The sequence below is a fragment of the Lissotriton helveticus genome, chromosome 2_2 (assembly GCF_964261635.1).
Source record: "Lissotriton helveticus chromosome 2_2, aLisHel1.1, whole genome shotgun sequence".
In the NCBI taxonomy this organism is placed as follows: domain Eukaryota; kingdom Metazoa; phylum Chordata; class Amphibia; order Caudata; family Salamandridae; genus Lissotriton; species Lissotriton helveticus.
This window is the reverse complement of record NC_136060.1, coordinates 388,541,327-388,556,543: the sequence shown is the minus strand read 5'-3', so window position 1 is coordinate 388,556,543 and position 15,217 is coordinate 388,541,327. Positions and strand designations below refer to the sequence as shown.

At 45.3% G+C, this 15,217-nt stretch overlaps 1 protein-coding gene across 1 annotated transcript in view; it reads right to left on the bottom strand.

The window, feature by feature from the left end:
* LETM1 (leucine zipper and EF-hand containing transmembrane protein 1) overlaps positions 1 to 15,217 on the bottom strand; it is a 420,852-nt gene that overhangs the window by 250,158 nt on the left and 155,477 nt on the right. The window lies entirely within an intron of this gene.

Here is a 15,217-nt window from a genome sequence, read left to right as displayed (position 1 = left end):
ACAAAACCAATAGGTCTGAGGTGTATTTTCACATATAAGCCAGTCCTTTTCGGATTTATCAATTCAAGTTTGCCAACTATATGTCGTCTAAAAGAGTGGAAGCCGCATCATTGCCGACTTTTCTTTGCATGAGCACATGCCAAGTTGTGAGAGCAGTGGGACTGACTTAAACTTCCAGTGTGGGGTTGTGATAATACTACATACTGAGGTCTAAACAGACTACTGGCATAGCAGTGATTATACTGGGAGCAGTGTTGATTACTGGCATGTGCTTTCATTTCTGGGGTGAAACAGCCTTTAAAACAAGCGTTTTACTTCGTTGTGCCTTTACCACTCATTTTTAGCACACATTTTTAGCGCGAATATGCATTTACAACGCATGCCAATACCACGCATTTAAGGTAAGTTGGGAGGGGTAGTGGGGGTGGGAAGGTCTCCCCCCACAAATACATTCTTTTTAAATCTAAAAACAATGCGTGGTATTGGCATGCGTAAAAACATGCGCGCTAAAAAACAAGTTACTTAACTTCGGTAATGCTTTTTCTGGTGGATACAGTATCTGCCTGTGGATTCCTCACCTTGTGAATACCCCCCTGCGTCAGCAACGTTCGGAAAATTCTTTTGCAGCACGCCGGCGTGGACGACGTCATAGGAGCACGGCATCGCGCGCGACTCCGACTGACGTCACTGACTCCTAATTAGGCCAACGTCGGCGTGATGACATCAGTTCCACCCTTTTTTCCGTGCCTTCGAGGCACCCGGACGGACCAATGACAATAGATATATACATACACAATGTACATAGTACAAATTATTCAAGATAACACACACAGTGTGAAGATAAAGCATGAGAACACAATATATAAAAACATATATATATATAAATATATATATTTATACATTTAACATCACCATAATCTTAGGTATAGAAGAGTGGACAACGGGGAGGCGGGTGGGCATGTGAGGAATCCACAGGCAGATACTGTATCCACCAGAAAAAGAGTTACCGAAGTTAAGTAACTTGTTCTTCTGATGGATACATCTGCCAGTGGATTCCTCACCTTGTGAATACAGTCCCACAGCAGTCCATACTCCCGGAGGAGGGTGTCCACTCTTCTATACCAGAAAATACTGGAGGACAGAACGCGCAAAGAGGCCATCCCTCCTCACTTCGGTATCTAAGCAGTAATGCTTCGCGAAAGTGTGGAGGGAAGCCCAAGTTGCCGCTCTACAAATATACTCTACAGGTACACCCCTAGACAAAGCAGATGTAGAAGACTTTGCTCTAGTAGAGTGAGCTCTTATACCCTTCTGGAGGTTCCTTACCAGCCAGGGCGTAGCAGATCTTGATGCATAGTATAATCCATCTTGAGAGAGTGCGCTTGTGCACAGCTCTTCCTTTTCTGCAGCCAGCAAATCTAACAAAGAGCTGGTCATCCACTCGATAGTCTTTTGTTCTATCAAGATAAAAGCTCACCGCCCTCTTGAGGTCCAGACGGTGAAGTCGTTCCTCCTCCTTGGAAGGGTGAGGGGGAAGGATAGAAGGGTAATGGACTGTCCTAGATGGAAAGGAGTTACCACCTTAGGTAGAAAAGCAGCCCTGATCCTAAGAACCATTCGTTCAGCATGAATGGTCAAGAACGGGGGCTTTGAACTAAGAGCTTGAAGCTCACTTACCCTCATTGCCGAGGTAATTGCCACCAGGAAGACCGTCTTAAAAGATAAAAGTCTCATCGGACACTTGTGCAAAGGTTCGAAAGGAGAACCCAACAGAAATGTAAGCACAAGATTCAAGTCCCATTGAGGCACAATAAAGGGAGTAGGAGGAAATTTATTTGTAAGACCCTTTAAAAACCTTAGAACCACAGGAGATTTAAATAAAGACGGCTGATCCGGCAGGCTGAGAAAAGCAGACAAACCCGAAAGATAGCCTTTAACTGTAGCTACAGGAAACCCTTGCTGAGCCAGGAAAAGAGCAAATTGAAGTATGTCAGATAAACAAGTCCTCAAAGGGTCAATGGACTTCTCCCCACACCAAGTCACAAATTTAGACCATCTGTATGAATAAATTGAATTGGTGGAGTCACGCCTGGCCGATAAAATGACATCCACCACATCATGTGGGAGAGAAAAGGAATTCAGGTTGCCCCGTTCAATCTCCAGGCATGAAGGTGCAGGCTCTGGAGGTGGGGGTGTAGAACCTGCCCCTCCGACTGCGAGAGGAGGTCTACCCTGAGAGGGAGATGGAGAAGATCTGTGTACCACACCCTTCTTGGACAATCCAGGGCAATCAATATGACTTGGGCCCGGTCTTGGCGAATCTTCCTCAGAACCCGAGGAATCAAGGGTATTGGAGGAAACGCGTAAAGGAGCTGTGAGTCCCAATTCAACTGAAACGCGTCCCCCAAGGCTCCTCGCATCGGAAACTGGAGACTGCAGAATGACGGGCAGTGAGCATTCTCGTGAGTGGCAAACAGGTCCACCCGAGGAGTTCCCCAAGTCCGGAATACGTGATGAACCACCTCCAGATGAAGCCTCCACTCGTGGTCGGCTGAGAAGTGCGACTGAGAATATCTGCACGCACGTTTAGAACTCCGGCCAGATGATTTGCCATCAGACAAATCTGATGATCCTGAACCCAGGACCAGAGACTCTCTGTAGAGACAATGCGACCCTACTCGTCCTGTTTGTTGACATATCACATCGCGGTAGTGTTGTCCGTTGGGACTTGAACCGGCTGACAGCGAAGGGAAGGGAGAAAGGCCTTGAGCGCCAAACGTATCGCCTGTAACTCCAGAAGGTTGATGTGAAGCATCCTTTCCTCTGGAGACCAAAGAACCTTGATCTCCAGATCTCCCACATGAGCACCCCACCCTAGAGTTGATGCATCCGTTATCACTGTGGCCTCCGATGGAGGTAGATGGAAGGGCTTCCCTAGAGACAGATTGCCTTCCACGCTCTGTGGTAAATAAATAATTAATTACCGGTTCTATTTTTGACTGGATACAATATAAATAGATAGCTCAATAAATAAGAGTCAAGATTCGAGGTAGCTGGAGTTGACAGGCTTTAATTAAGCATAAAAGGACAGGAACAGGACAGCCTGTACGGGAATGGGATGGCAGCTGCCGGGGGCAGGATCTGGGAGCATAAGGGATAACTTTTAATAACAGTGCACAGTATATATAGTTAAACAAAACACATTACATTCAATATAGTAGGCGTAGCAGTAGGCGGGGTTTGTAGCAGTCGCGAAAGATAAGGCATAAAATGGGTGTAACAAGAGGCGTGTACAGGGCGTATACATAGACATGTGATGTAAACGTAACAGAATATGTCATAAAAGGGGCGGAAACATGGAGGGGTCTACCTGAGCAGCTGGGACCTTTAACCTAGTGGTGCGCGCAAACTGGCAATGACGTGTTACTAGGGAGAACTGGGGCTATGACTTCTGCGCTAGAAGAGGAGACTAAAGTCTGGAGGGTCAGAGCGACATGTACCTAAAGCCTATCTAGTATCTGGTGTTTAGAGAACATGTTGATAGAATCCAAAAGTTATCAGGGCAAAGGCTAACAGACACTAAGACTGGGGCATGCATAATTCTACATGTAGTGTGTGTGCGAGGAATATTCTATGAATATTAATACAGTATTTCTCTTACATGGAGACATAAAGGCTAGACCATGACGGAAACTATTGATGTGATTCAGTAGCTTAGGAATGCAGAGAAGGAGGGCTGGACTGATAACTAGAAACATAACATACTCTTGGCAGACTGGGAGGCAGAGCCAGGCCGAGCCGGGCACTGCGAGGCATGAAGTAAGTGAAGGGTCAGGGATACAGGTGGGGGCTGTATCGCTCCTCGGAGAGGGTTCAGGAGACAGGAGCTGAATCTGAGTCCGGGCCCTTTTGAGGCCTAGAAACGGGGACAATTCAATGAATTAACGTGCACACTGTGAAATGTGGCAACGTAGGTTTACATAGGCCTAATATTCGTTGCTTTCACGAAGACTGGAAACTGGCATACTAGAGATGGACACAACTGTAATTGCGTCTTTAATCGATCAGAAGGGAATACATGCATATCGATCATGCACATATGACACATCATGGGGAACACGTAGGCACATATGACATGGCAAAATTAACTTTTCCACATTCCCTCCTTGTGCCCTACGTTTCCATCAGGAAACATCAATATTCATGATACCATCTATTATTTCATATAGCATCATTTGCTCGTCTCGAATTGTCTTGGAACGGGATTTAGGACTAGGAATACAAGAGGTAGCGCACATGCCGCAAATCGCAGGGCCACATTGTATACAGAGGCAGCAACTGAATATGATCGTTACTGCAATACCTAGGAATGACAATACTTTCCATCCCCAGGCGGATATGATACTCCAGAGCCAACCGGACCATGTCCAGGTGCCTGGATTCTGGTGTAACTGAGGGGCAATTTTATGAAGTCTGGTTATAGCTGAATAAACAGACGGCGCGTTATTAGGAATGAAAATGCAGCAACTAGATCCGATGACTCTACATGCTCCTCCTCTATCGGCCAGTATGACGTCAAGAACGAGACGATTTTGGAGCACGACAAATCTCATAGCAGATTGCTCTTCGGTTAAGTTACCTAGAGCAGAAGTAGTCTCATTCACTACTGCTTCAAGGGTTCTGGTTAATCTACGTATTAACTTACTATTCTGGACAGGTCCTATAAAGAAGAAGAAACCTTTATTGAAGTCTTGATATTGTTCTAGAGTAGTTTCAGTTTGATCGACAATTGGGGACTCAATCTCCCTTCTATGTCTGACGTGTACTAGATGTGTGTTTCTATGATAATCAGATGGGGCTAGAAACACTGGTGGCAGTAGGAAGGCAATGTAACAGGTTCCATCCCAATCGAGGGGCAGACGAACATATGCGGTCTGACCACAAACAAAATAAGAATGACGTGAGGCTTTGAAAATAGATTTCCCACTGGCACTATACTCGACAGTAGTAATACAATCACTATGTCCTACATGTGCGGAACCATTCTTTCTGACACATAATTCGCCTTTGACTGGTAGTACTGAAATAGCAGGTAAGTCTGGAGTAGTATCAGACTGAACATTCAGGACCATAAAATTCGAAGAATAATTACCTAAATCATAAACTTCATTTTCTAGATCTAACCCTGTTCTATGGGAGAGACCTTGCTTGTCTGGAAAACATGTTCTATTCAGAAGGGACATATCATTGGAGGATGACGTTAACGTGGACCATGCTCCACACGAACCATTATGTGAAAACGGATAAGGAAAGAGTGGCAGAACTCCCTTCGGTGTCTGGAAAGGGGGGAGTCGACCACACACCCAACAATTAGTGGCATTGCTGGTCTGGTGTGAATAGTGTAACATTCTAATGAATGTATTATTTCTCATAGCAAGACGATAGGATAACTCGTGAGGAGGCAGATCACTAAATGTGTGCTCTACTGTAGCATTAGAAAACTTATTTACATGTGAACTTGGAAAACATAAATGTAATGCATAACTTGTGCAGGTAACCATCAAACTTAAAAACAATAAGAAACTTAGAAAAACGATACATCTTATAGAGTTTTGACTAACTCTCTCACTATGGGGGTCTATCTCATACATGTCAGATACCTGTCTAACCGTTTCACCCGAGAGGGACTTAAAACTGGCTGACTTATTTTACTAGACCGGAGCTTTGATTTATACTCCTGTTGCAGAGTTTTCTCTAACAGGGGAGGCTTGGATTCAGAGTCAATTTTTAGGCAGTCCTTAGAAATGTTCTTGGCAAATGTTTTTATACGCAATCCATGGAATTTCTTGATGTGGGACAGGTGGACCCAGCCTTTTCTTCCTTCTAGCTTGGCCGCCGTCCTCGTGGTTAACAAGACTAGACGTGGCTCCTTCCAGCGGGGCTCCAGCGGGCTTGAACGATCAAAGTTCCTGACCAACACGAGGTCGCCTGGAATGACCTCATGCGGTTTCACTTCAGTATTGTCTGGGAATGCAGCGGCAACCTGTGAACGACAAGAGTGTAGGGCAGACATCAAGGAAGCTAGGTAATCTGTCAGCATATTACTGGAAACATCTGTAATACTGCGGGGTCTAGGTGTACCCCACATGTTTGGGGGGCGGCCGAATACGACCTCATAAGGGGACAGACCTGATCTGGAATGTGCAACCATCCTCATGAAGAATAAAGCAACTGGCAGGGCAACTAGCCAGTCTACACCTTTCTCTTTACATATCTTAGCAATACGGATTTTCAGGGTCTGATTATGTCTCTCTACGAGACCGGCTGCTTCAGGATGGCGCACACAATGGAACTTCCACTGGTACCCTAACAAAAGGGAAACATGCTTCATAAGTTCAGATGAGAATGGCTGGCCGTTATCAGAATACACGACCCTAGGGAGTCCATAGCGGGGAAAGAATTCACGAACCAACTGCTTGGCAGTGGTCGCGGCTGTGTAATCTGGAACTGGATATGCTTCTGTCCACCTGGACAAAGCGCATACAACTACGAGGACATACTTGAAACCTCGACATCGCTCCATCTGAATATAATCCATCTGGAGGACTTCAAAAGGGTGGTCAGGAGGTTGGAATCCACCTTGTTCCACCGGGACACTTTTACCTGGATTGAACTGACAACATATCATACAAGTACGGACTTTCTGCTTGGCTGCAGCTCGTAAATGCTTGTTGAACCAAAGGTTCTGTATACTGTCTAACATAGCTTTTTCTCCTAGATGTGCTGGACTATGTGCGGTATTAATAATGACTTGAACCATAGAGTCGGGGAGAAACCATGTGGCTTTTCCCTTCGTCAACCATCCCTGATCTGTCTGGACCCCTCCTTGTTCGGACCATTTCTTTATTTCTTCGGGAGTAGCATGTAACTGTATGTCTATGACATCTTGTGTAGGGTCCTTAACTGTCATACAAGTAATCTGTTCTGGAATGGATGTCTGTGTCTTGTTAACTGGAATGTCTGGTGTCTGAGCTGTAAGCTTGGCTGTTCGATCTGCTAGATCGTTACCTTGGGAAATGATGTCAGTAACTTTCGTATGTGCTTTGCACTTCATGATAGCAATAGCTGTCGGTAAATGTATTGCATCTAACAGAGCTTGAATGAGGAGACCATGCTGAATCTTGGTTCCATGAGAAGTCATGAAACCTCTCTCCTGCCAGAGTACTCCGAAGTCGTGTACAACTCCGAATGCGTAACGTGAATCTGTATATATGTTTACTTTCAGGTTCTTGGCACGTATGCAGGCTTGGGTCAGAGCAACTAGCTCTGCTGCTTGAGCAGACAGGGTGTCAATACGGTGGGTTTCTATAACTTCGGTGTCAGTAGTCACTGCATACGCGGCTACTAGTTCTCCTGTACTAGTTCTCATACATGAACCGTCCACATAAAGTGTCAGGTCGGGATTAGGTAATGCAATGTCTGTCAGGTCTTGTCTTGGCTTGGTCATAGTGTTAACAATTTCCACACAGTCATGTGTGACAGGATTTGAAGTAACTGACGGTAACAGTGTAGCAGGATTTAGAATGTTGCAGCGTCTGATTTCTATGTGTGGCTGGAACAGTGTCAGTTCATAACCTGTTAAACGTGCAATGGTCAAGTGCTGAGTCTGTGTTCGGTTTAAAAGAACTTCCACGGAATGTGGAACTTGTACTGTCAGGGAGTGTCCTAATACTATGGAATCACTTTGTCTGATTGCTAGAGCTGTGGCTGCAACTGACTTGAGGCACGCAGGCAGAGCCTGGGCTACTGGATCTAGTGTGCTCGAAAAATAAGCACAAGGCTTGTACTGTCCTGCTTGATCTTGTGTGAGAACAGATAATGCAGTACCATCACGTTCTGTGACAAAAAGTGTAAAAGGCTTACTGTAGTTCGGTGTAGCTAGAACAGGTGCTTGGCATAAGGCTTTCTTTAATTCATTAAAACTAAGTGTATGTTCAGATGTCCAAGGGAGGACAGTCGATACGGCTGCCTCCTGTGTCGTTAACTGTATCAGTGGCTTGGCTAGAAATGCATATTGAGGAATCCATTGTCTGCAGTAAGAAGTGAGGCCAATAAAAGCACGTACCTCCTTCTGTGTCTTGGGCTGTGGAAGACTCGCTATTAACTGGATACGGTCTGGTGTCAACTGCCTACCCCACTTGGACAGTAAGTGGCCTAAGTAGATCACTTGCTGGACACAGAATTGAAGCTTCGAAGGGGACACCTTGTGCCCCTGCTCGGCCAGAAAATACAGAACTGTAAGTGACGCTCGCTCGCAGTCACGTTCAGAACGGGCTGTGATCAGTAGATCATCGACATACTGGAGCAGGGCAGTGTCTGTTGGCATGTGAATATTGTCTAGTTGTCTCTTAAGTGCTTGACTGTAAATACTAGGACTTTCTGTGAAACCTTGAGGAGCTCGTGTGAATTTATAGCTCCTTCCATTTAAACAAAAACCGAAAAGGTACTGGCTGTCTGGATGAATGGGAACACTGAAAAATGCATTCTTGAGGTCTATTACAGTAAAAAATGTAGCTTCAGAATCAATAGCTGTTAATAGAGATGAAATATCTGGGACTACTGGATACTGGGGTATGATACATTTATTAAGCTCTCGAAGGTCAATCACTAATCGATATACTGGAGGTGCATTTGGATCAGTACGTTTCATGACTGGAATGATAGGAGAATTACATACATTGGAGTCAGTTTCTACAACCACTCCTTGAGCAATGAGCTCATCAATAATTTTGGATAAGGCTGCTACAGCCTCAGGTGGCAATCTGTACTGTCTGATTCGTGGCAAGACTATACCTTGCTTGAGAGTCACACGATGGGGTGTGATTTGCATAAAACCTACATCAGTTGGACCTTGCGCCCATAAATGCTGCGGTACATTTGACAATCTTGGATCAAAATCACGTAATACATAGTGACCCTTAAAGTCTCTTAAAAACAAACGGATTCCTTCTGGGGAACAGCAAATAACTGCACCTAATTCTTTTAACGTCTTGATGCCTAACAAATTTTCTGGACATGATTTCGTAAGTAATAAATCGGTAGTTCGGGACAATGGACCAACTTCTAGAGAAACTGGCTTTGATATCTCGTTTACAATAGGCTTTCCTGAAAATCCAAGGGAAACAGTTCTAGAGCCTGAGAGCGGAGCCCCTGGAACCTCGTCATGACTGATAGTAGTCCTACTTGCCCCTGTATCAATCAAAAACTTTCTGTCTTTCCCTAATACTTGACTGTGTACATAGGGACCCTCTTGATCTACAGGTATCTCGATGAGAGGCAAGCCTACCTCCCTCTCTAGGCTGTTTCATGAATACTGTTGATACTCTGGATACTCAGTCTGGGCATACTGGTACATCTGCTGTGTAACATGCTGTGTTGCAGCGATAGGCTGCGGTGCTGGAGCTGTCTGTTGTGCATTCTGTGGTGACTGAGAAGTCTGTGAAACTTGTTCTTGTCTAGGCGGACGTGGTCTTTCTTTAGTCTTACCAGTTGCTATATTGTGTTTCAGAACTGCACACTCGTTTATAAAATGACCTGGCTGTTTACAATAATTGCATATCCCTTTAACGGGAGCTGCAGGATGACTGGCTTGATTCGGACCCCTCTTCTGACTGTCTTGTGGAACAGATTGTGCAACTAATACTTTCATTTTTGTGTCTTTCATACGTCTCTTTTCGTGTTGTTGCTCTTCCCTGATTCTATTCTGGTGATACTGGAGCATCTGAAGCATTTGTGACGGGGTACTAGCTTGCCAGGTACTTTCGACTTTCAATACTCGATTTTTAACTTGTGGACTTGAATTCTCGACTAGTTTAGTAACAAAAAGATGAGGGTATGACTCGCTACCTGTCTTCAAACCACTGTTAATAATAAAACATTTTTCAAATCTAGAATAAAAATCACTAGTGTCTTCATCCTGTTTCTGTTTACATGCTGAGATTGCATCCCAATCTTCCTTTTTCGTGGCTAGTAATCTTGGCAAAACTTGTATCAATAACTCGGGCAATTCTTTACATTTGTCCCCAAGACCGGTACCTGGTACTCGTATTTTATCTTCAGCTTCTAGAGCTGTCCAATCAATCTTTTTCTCTCCCACCTCCCATTCTTTTTCCTTGAGTTTTTCATATACCCCTGCGGGCAACAGGACCTTTAACATTTTAATGACATCTGGATACGTGTATTCTCCCATACGGAGCATGTCTTTTAATTCTCGATGGAACCCTGCTGGATCTTTGTCGTGACAGGGAATTAATTTCTTCATCTCTAAGAGTTCCATCTTTGTGATAGGGGTGTAAACAAATACTCGTTGCATTTCACCACCCTCTGTCCTAACTGGGTGTACTTCTCGTAACGGATGCTGTCTATCTATGTAAAAGGGTTTACTTTCTGGGGGTGAGACGTGAACAAAATGTGGATTCAGAAACGTTCTATATTTGTGGCGTTGTTCTAGAATGACACTAATTAAATCGGTACCTAAACCTTTCCATTTATACTGGAGTAACTCGTTCAGAACATCATGTAACGGACCTGGATCAGAATGTTGTCCCTCATACAGTGTAATGAGGTGCTGGATCATATACATACCCACCAGTCGCTGCTCGGCTGGGGGCAGTTTCAGAAACATTTGTGCCACTATTTCGTCTGGAAAAGTGGTAGAATCAGTAGTCCATCGAACTGCTGATCGGGCTAGTTCTTGTTCATGCATGGTACTAAGTTCACTATAACCGATTCGTGATTTCAGGATGTGATCGATAGCTTGAAATACTTGTTCAAGATTCTCTTGTTCTAGTGCTGGAAGGTGAAAAACTTTCTTGTGTTCTAGGCGTGAATGTCGGTCTGGAAATCTAGATTTACCTACATACGCTATTCTGGCGGTATTCTCGTCTTCTACCTCTTCAGTAGAAGAGTCGTTTTCCTTCTCGCTTACTTGTGCTGCTTTGCGTTTCTCGTGTAACCTTAATATTTCCTTACGAATTTTCTTGTACATACTCTCTATACAACTTAGTGTCCTGTGTCTTCCCTCGGCTATATTATCACTCCACCTTGTCAGGACTTTCATTTCGGTCGGATCTTTAGTCGGATAATCTTGTTCCCTTATTAAACAATTGACTAGAAACTTTAATAGCATGAGCTGGGTCTCAGCTTTCCTTAGAGACATGATTTCGCCAATACTTTCTGGATCTACTCCTGTACGGATGAAACGATATATTCTGTCTAGATCTTCTTTCATATTCGGTAGGGTGTCCAAATACTCGGTCACCCGTCTTACGCGCAATGAATATATAACCATATTATCATCGCCTGGGACTGGATCATAACGGCATTCGGTAAGAGCTCGCTTGATATCTGCAACGGACTGATGTTTGGGCGTACGCTGTAACGCACGTTCATGTAACTCGACTAATGTTACACGTTTGTGTGGCGGCGGGGTACCAGGAGGACCTCCCCCCGCGGCCCCTAGACTAGAATCATCGACGGGTATCGTATGGGCTGGGAGAGTAACGGATGTAGCGGGTACTTGTACTGTGGGCTGGACCGGGGGTACCGTAACAGGTGCTGTAACAGGTGCCCCGGTGGCTGGAGGAACAGGAATTACATTATTTACAGGAGCTGGCGGAGCAGGATTTGCATATTCTGGGACTGTGTCGTCCAAGTAGGACGAGAGGAAAATATCAGCTGCGGTCGGTTTGTGACGTAGCTTAATCGGAACTAATGGCGGCGGAAAATTACATGGTGCTTCCGGGGTTGCTTTCGACAAGCCCTCGGCAAGAAGAGGATACATACCCTTAATGAGGGCATTTCTCTGTCTGTCTGACTGTTCGGCTTTAACTCGTTCACCTATTTCGATTAATTCCCTTTCTTGGGCTCTTTCTGAGGATTCCCTACTTAATTCTGACTTTCTGATTTCTTTTTCGGTTCTTTTATGAGATTCTTTGCGCCATAACTCGATGGCATCTTTCTGGGACTGTCTTGATTTCTTTTTCCATAATGCTTCTTCTACTCGCATGATGCACTCGGCATCCCATGTACCTGATACAGGCCATCTATATTTCTCTTCTAGATCTTTAGTATACTCGACCCATAAGTCTAGATATAATATGGCACTTATGCCATGTTTATGATACATAAAATGACCTGGACTGTCCCTAGGCGGGACAGGAACTGCTTCCTCGAGCAGACCTTTTCTAGTTCTTAACTGACGTAACTTTGAGAACAGAGGCATGACTTAGACTGGAGTCTGGACACAAATACAATACACAATAAACACAATAATAACTTGAAAATAAATCACTCATACCACGACATTGAAAACACATGAAATAACATTTAAAATAACAGTTCGGACAGAATACTACCTGGAATACTGAGAACAGAAACACATGAATTTCTCGAGAACAGAACAGAACTTACTGGAATGACTAGATGCACTGCTAAAACAGTACGAAACTTACCGGTCTCATAAAGAGACACGTCAGGACCCGCATCCACCTAGGTGGACACTTCGTGTTGGATCTGTGTACCCAAACCCACGGACCAGAGACAAATTAATTGACCCTGTCTAGATACTACCCCAGCAACGGTACTCACCGGGCAGCAAGAACGGAAGGCCTCGGACTGGACTGGACTGCTACGACGACGGACGGACGAACTTCGGACTTCAGTTACAGGTGGGCCTCCGGATACCTCGGACCTTGGACTCTCGGCTTGGGCTCTGGTCGGGACTCGCCGCGTTCCTCCACCGCCTCGTCTGGACGCTGGACCGCAACCTCCGTCTCCTCCGTGGGCCTGAGGGATACTTGAAGCAGAAATATCTGCACGTGGCCGGTATGGTTCCGTCACGGCTGCAGAGGATCAAGGGGCCTGCGTGGCTTCTCCGGCGCGTGGGGAAAGGGCAAATCCCTATTCGGGCGCCATTATGTGGTAAATAAATAATTAATTACCGGTTCTATTTTTGACTGGATACAATATAAACAGATAGCTCAATAAATAAGAGTCAAGATTCGAGGTAGCTGGAGTTGACAGGCTTTAATTAAGCATAAAAGGACAGGAACAGGACAGCCTGTACGGGAATGGGATGGCAGCTGCCGGGGGCAGGATCTGGGAGCATAAGGGATAACTTTTAATAACAGTGCACAGTATATATAGTTAAACAAAACACATTACATTCAATATAGTAGGCGTAGCAGTAGGCGGGGTTTGTAGCAGTCGCGAAAGATAAGGCATAAAATGGGTGTAACAAGAGGCGTGTACAGGGCGTATACATAGACATGTGATGTAAACGTAACAGAATATGTCATAAAAGGGGCGGAAACATGGAGGGGGCTACCTGAGCAGCTGGGACCTTTAACCTAGTGGTGCGCGCAAACTGGCAATGACGTGTTACTAGGGAGAACTGGGGCTATGACTTCTGCGCTAGAAGAGGAGACTAAAGTCTGGAGGGTCAGAGCGACATGTACCTAAAGCCTATCTAGTATCTGGTGTTTAGAGAACATGTTGATAGAATCCAAAAGTTATCAGGGCAAAGGCTAACAGACACTAAGACTGGGGCATGCATAATTCTACATGTAGTGTGTGTGCGAGGAATATTCTATGAATATTAATACAGTATTTCTCTTACATGGAGACATAAAGGCTAGACCATGACGGAAACTATTGATGTGATTCAGTAGCTTAGGAATGCAGAGAAGGAGGGCTGGACTGATAACTAGAAACATAACATACTCTTGGCAGACTGGGAGGCAGAGCCAGGCCGAGCCGGGCACTGCGAGGCATGAAGTAAGTGAAGGGTCAGGGATACAGGTGGGGGCTGTATCGCTCCTCGGAGAGGGTTCAGGAGACAGGAGCTGAATCTGAGTCCGGGCCCTTTTGAGGCCTAGAAACGGGGACAATTCAATGAATTAACGTGCACACTGTGAAATGTGGCAACGTAGGTTTACATAGGCCTAATATTCGTTGCTATCACGAAGACTGGAAACTGGCATACTAGAGATGGACACAACTGTAATTGCGTCTTTAATCGATCAGAAGGGAATACATGCATATCGATCATGCACATATGACACATCATGGGGAACACGTAGGCACATATGACATGGCAAAATTTACTTTTCCACAGCTCCACCAAGATAGATTCGCCACAGCTTCTCTGGAGGTCCTCACAGACACCCTGAGATCCCCGTTGTGCTGATACCACTGCCTGCGGAGGCACCACTGGAGCGCCCTCATGAGCCAGCGTGCATGACTGACCAACAGAATGCAGAAAGCAAACAGACCGAGCAGGCAAAGGACCTTCAGGACTGGAACGACCGCTCCATTGTAAAACAAAGGAATTATTTCCTGAATGGCGAGAATCCTTTGAGGAGGAGGGAATGCTCGACAAACAGTAGTGTCCAGTACAGCCCCTATAAACAGGTTGCGCTGAGAGGGCACTAGGTGAGACTTGGGCACGTTTATCGGAAACCCAATCTGTACAACAGCTGCGTTGTCACTTGCAGATGATGACACACCTTCTCCAGCGACCCTGCTTTGATCAGCCAGTCGTCCAGATAGGGGAAAACCGAAATCCCTGGCCTTCTGAGATGGGCTGCCACCACTATCATCACCTTGGTGAAGACTCGAGGTGCAGTAGTAAGACCAAACGGAAGGACCGCAAACTGATAACGTTGCAACACTACCGTGAAACGGAGATACTTCCTGTGCGACTTCAGGATCGGAATATGAAAATACGCGTCCTGCAAGTCGCTCGACACCATCCAATCCTCCTGTTGCAGCGCTTGAAGAACCTGCGCAAGGGTAAGCATCTTGAACTTTTCCTGCTTCAGAAAAAGGTTCAAGATCCTGAGATCCAGGATTGGACGTAACCTGCCATCCTTTTTGGGTATCAGGAAATACCGGCAGTAGCACCCCTGACCCTTTTCCTGCTCCAGAACCACCTCTATCGCACCTTTTTTCAGTAATGTTAGGACCTCCTCCTGTAGGAGAAGAAGGTGGTCCTCTGAACAAATCCCTTGGCAAGGAGGGTAATTTGGAGGGAATTCACGAAAGGGAAGAACATACCCATTCTCCACAAGATTGAGAACCCAAAGGTCTGTAGTGACCGATTCCCAATCTTGCAGAAAATGAGTAAGCCGACCCCCTACAAGACCGACATGTTCCT